Consider the following 5,554-nt stretch of genomic DNA (forward strand, 5'->3'; position numbering starts at 1 on the left):
ATCACCCCTAGGCTGGTCATCATTTGGTATATTTGGGTGACCGAAATCTTGAATTCCACTATCATCAAAGATGCCAAAAGCATCATCTAACATATCTTGCATTGGATATTGTGTAACCAACTCTTCTTGTGGTTGGGTTGTAGTTTCAACATTATCTTGCACATGCTTTTCCCCATGCATGTACCAAAATGTGTACTTTTTGGGAAACCCTTTTTGAAGTAGATGACTAAACACTTCAATTCTATTACCCATTTTAAGAAATCCACATGTAATACAAGGACATGGAATTTGATCATTTATAGGTACATTTGAAAATGCGAAATCCAAAAATTGTGCCACCCCATCCAAGAACTCCTTTGATCTAATTGGTTTCTCAATCCAACTCTTATCAATCATAATTGCACGAATCTGTTTTTTATGTTAAATTCAATTACTAAATCATTAGAGATACTAAATGATTAACTTAACAACAACTTAAGTATTACCTCAATGCTCTTCTATTTATTTCAAGTTGGGATTAGGAAATGAAATCATAGTGACATGAACCATGACCTGCATAAAAAACAAATTTGTCTCATTAAGAGAATTTTCATCTTACTACCATATTTTACACCAACAACTCTAACTCATTTCCAAATTGTATGAATTTCAGTCTCATCCAAAAATCACATTTGAGGAAAGATCAAGATTGTGTATATGTCTCAATTATAGTAAACTCAACTTTGAAGCTAGTAAAGATATAGCCAAGAGTCCTAGAATACCACCAAGGATTGCAATGCAAGCTCTTATTTCTCAACAAACAAAAATTCGAACAAGTGACTTCGGAACCAAGAGTCCAAGAATGAATCATTCCCAAGTAGTTTTATACAATAAAGCCAATGCAGGAAGCTTAAAAGAAAAACTCAAAACCAAGCATTTTCAAATAACGTACTAAGCATTTTCAACCCTCCACCCCATAGCAAAGGTGTTGTTATTCTACAGCTTGTTAGCATAGAACTTGATCCCAGTCAGAACCTCTCTACATATAATGTACAATTAATTAAGAGTAAAACCAACACTTCATAGTTTAACTTAATCATATTTATTACAATATTTTTATTTAAAATATTACGCTCATACTCCTCTAAAAGTAGTTAGTGTAATGCATGAATAAGATAATTCTATATTTTAATAAACTTCAAGTTAACATAAAATGTTTTACTTTGTCTGTTGTGATTTTTAAATGAAAGGGAGTAAGGATACAAAGTTGAGCAATGAAACAGTGTTGGAGTGGTCTGAATACCATAGAGTTGAATATGGACCTTACGGAAATCTCAACAACTATAATGTAAAATTCTTGGTTGACTCAGATTTTGGGGTTCCTGGAACTGTCACTTTCATTAACGGTTATGATAGTGAGTTCTACTTGGAAAGCATAGATATTGAAAATAATGTTCATTTTGCTTGCAAGTCTTGGCTCCAACCAAATACTCTTAGTAAAAAACATATTGAACATGACATCGTGTACTTATAAGTGTCAATCATCTTAAATATATTGTCCTCAACCCTTTCTTCCATTCCAGTAAGAACAATGAAAAAATTTCAATGTTTAGTTAATTTATGACACTCCTTCTCAACTACATTAAATGTTTGAATCAACACTTTCCTAACCTATCCAAATATAAACAACTCAATATGTATGATGAATATCCAGAATCTCATATAATATCATCTCCTTGGTAAAAGTGGTTCATTACTTAACAATAACATGCACACAAGAGTTTTCAATCCATTGGGATCCGCTACATTCATCTGTTTATTCAAGCAAAATTCTAAGTTCTTAAAACAAAAACTCAATAAACATGACAAAATGATATGCTAAGAAAAGGCAAAACAACTCTTAGCCCTTTCCACTTGCCTTTGTCTCTAGTCTTTGAAATCAGAAACATGCATAGTTTTATTCAAGAGTTTTCCTCCAATGTTTTTATAATCAAGAAATATTTATGAAATAACAAAATCAGTTCAGGAAAGAGAGACAGGAAAGGCATCATTGGCAATGTCCTTGTGATATTTCATACACTTTAGGCATTATCAAAATCCCCATACATAAAAAAAACTAACAGAGCAAAACAAAGTTGGCTGCTAAATTTGATGTACATTTACAATATTTGATTCAAATGACTAGTACTTCTATAATGCCATCCCATTACCTATTATAAATCCTATTTGCCAAACACAAAACTAGCTACAACATTCATCAACTTCATTGAGTTAGTATTATGGAAGATGTGCTACACACAGAAAGGGCTAGATAACAGAAGCTCACCTTTTAAACAAAGAGCCAACAACTCTACAACTTCAGAACTTAAAATGCAACTTACTTAATAACCCCAACCAAATATAAGAATGTTGCTTAACCGAATAACTAGTCCAAAAGATAAACATCATTTTACAATTAGTACCATCATTTTTATCACTTAAGAAATAATAAAAAGATAGCAATATAATTATATAATTATACAATCATTTCTATCATTTCTAAGCAGCATCACCAACAGAAACAACAGCTAAGTTGAAACCAAAATATAAGAATAACAACAAATTACCTCTGAATGCAAAATAAAACAACATTTCAACAACCATAACTCTACCTATTGCCAACACTATTTACCTTATTCCTCATGCTTATACACGCCTCTAACCCTTCTCATCCTCAACATAGCAATTTTCCAACAACAAAAAACATCCACCACAACCTATCCCTTGAGTAGGACAATAACACTGGTTGATTTTGAAATCACTGATAGTAACTTCATTCATAACTTCACTCATATTTTGAAATCAGTTGGTACATCTTTCTCTATTCCTATCCCAAGGTCTCATATCTATCTTCTATCTTACTTTATTACTCTAATACTACCTTCAATAGAATATAATATATTCTAGTATGTTCTATTGAACTAACATTCATTGAAAATTAGTGACTATAATTTCTCAGATTTCTATAACTAATAATATTAGGGATTAGAGAAGCACAAAATTAGGGATTTGAGAAGCTCAAAATTAGGGATTAGAGTTGATGAAGTGATTTGAAACAAAATTATAGAATTAAAAAAGGAGATGAAATGATTTCTTACCGATATATGAAAAAGTTTGGAATGAATTGATTTTTGGATAGTGATGAAGTGAAGAATTGATTTCTGGAAAAGAGAATAGAAGAATAAGTGATTTCTGGAAAAGAGAAGAGAGGAATAAGTGATTTATGGAAAAGAGAAGAGAAGAAGTTAATTTTTAAGAGCCATGGTGTGAAAGTGGTGAAGTGAAGAAGTATTTTTTTTAGAAGAGATGAGAGAACGTGAAAGAGTGAAAGTGATAATGTGAAAGATGAACCATGGGCCACATTGTTAGTTTTGGGCCTTATTTTTTGAATTTGCCATGGTATATGTAAGTGTGGCAAAAATTTTGTCCTCAAATGTCTTTTATTTTGTAGTGATTGTTGATTTGTTTTTCCTAAGGTCAATATATATTTATGATATTTGTTATATATATGTTATATATATTTGTTTATTTCTGGTCTTTTTCAGTGTCAATATTTATTTGTTATATTTCTGATATTTGTCTTTATATATATGTTTATTTCTGGTGTATTTCGGTGTCATTGTTTTTTTGTTATATTTATGATATTTTTTATATATTTGCTATATATATTTGTTTATTTCTAGTTTTTTCGGTGTGATTATTTATTTGTTATATTTCTGATATTTGTCTTTCATATTTTTTTTATTTTCAGTATATATTATTTATGTTTTTTTCATGGTTGTTGTTTGATGACTTTTTATACTCTATATATAAGAATGCATTGGGCTAATATTATTACAATATTGGACATCTTCCTTTTTTGCCACTTGAATTTTTAGAGGACAAAATTGATGATACTTTCACATTGTTATATTTCTGATATTTGTCTTTCATATTTTTTGGGCTTAAGTATATATTATTTATGTTTTTTTAAAGGTCGTTGTTTGATGACTTTTTGTAATTGTTCCTTATATTTGTTCCTTATATCATAACTTTAAGGCTTCTTGGTTTTGAATATATATTTTTTCAATAGAAATTTTAGTTGTCACTCATATTTAATTCTTTGAAGATGAGATATTGAGTATATATTTCTGCATTGAACCTTTCAAAGGTCGTTGTAACTAACCTCTATGAAACCGTTTCTGAAATTATAAATTGCATTTGTAATGACTTATTATCAATTGTCAGTTTTACTGCATTAAATTTTGGAAAAAAATTGTTCATTTCTCTACTCTGACTATTTTATATCTATCAATTATGTTGTAGTTAATTGACGAAGTTCACTCTCAGCATATTCATTGTTGTTTGGTTATCATTATTTTGTATATTCCAAGTTAATTGTGTTTCTTTTATTTAAAGAGGCTTACTAACAATATATTTCTAAGTTAATTAACTACCATTTTTTTATAAAGATGTAATATCTATGCCTAATAATCAGTGTTTAAAGTAAGCGGTAATTTGTATTTGAATACAATAATTGAGTATTGTCTTCAATTATTGCTTCTTGATTCTCTAGATTGTAAATAGTTTATTCTTCTTAGCTAGTGTTATTACTAATTTCTCTGTTTTAATATACATTTTCTAAAGCATTAGTTAAATATCAATTAAACCTTTTTTACAGTTTTTTTCAAAATTGAGCTTCTCTAATTTCCAGTTTATAAATAGTTGAGTCTTATGTTGAGAGTCATATCTTCAATAACAAATAAGGTCATGCATAATATGTGGTAGCGTACTTATTAGCAAACCTCTGCAAAAAATGACCTTAACAATTTTTATTGTACTAGGTTTTCATTCTTTCATGAATTGAGAGTCATGCTTTCAATATGTTTTACTTAACTATTGTTGTTAGTTTTTGTGTGGCTTAATGTTTTTGTTTATGGTGGCTTAATATTTTCATAAGTTAGTATTTGATGTGTTAATGTCAATATCACGCCCGTTCGAGATGGTAAGGGATTTGAATGACTCAAAACACCCGTGGAAGATAGCTGTTAGAATTACAGAAATTTGATATGTTCAGCTTCCACCTAAACCTGGACATCTAGAAATGATATTGATGGACTACAAGGTAATATTACATAGAAAAACATTTATTTCTTACAATTTCTATTACTAACCATCTCTGTTTTTAGGGAGACAAGATCCAAGTCTCTGTGAAAAAGGAAGAATTCAATTAATGGAAACATCATTTGGTTGAAAACCATACCTATGTCATGCATAATTTCAATGTGTTCCACAATGATATACAATTTAAGGCATGTAATCATGCCTACAGATTGCAATTTACAGCTGGTACAACTCTAAGAGAAAAAAAGTTTGCCGATATTCCTCAATTTCAATATGCTTTTAAAAAGTTTGTTGAAATACTTATTGGGGACTTTCATGCTGATTTGTTAGTAGGTAATATTTTTAGTAAAATATATATTCTCATATTCATCTAATTTTTAGTTTATTTATATTGAATTAATACTATTTTTTTAATAATTTGTAGACATTATTG

Source organism: Lupinus angustifolius, chromosome LG14, assembly GCF_001865875.1.
Source record: "Lupinus angustifolius cultivar Tanjil chromosome LG14, LupAngTanjil_v1.0, whole genome shotgun sequence".
Classification (NCBI taxonomy): domain Eukaryota; kingdom Viridiplantae; phylum Streptophyta; class Magnoliopsida; order Fabales; family Fabaceae; genus Lupinus; species Lupinus angustifolius.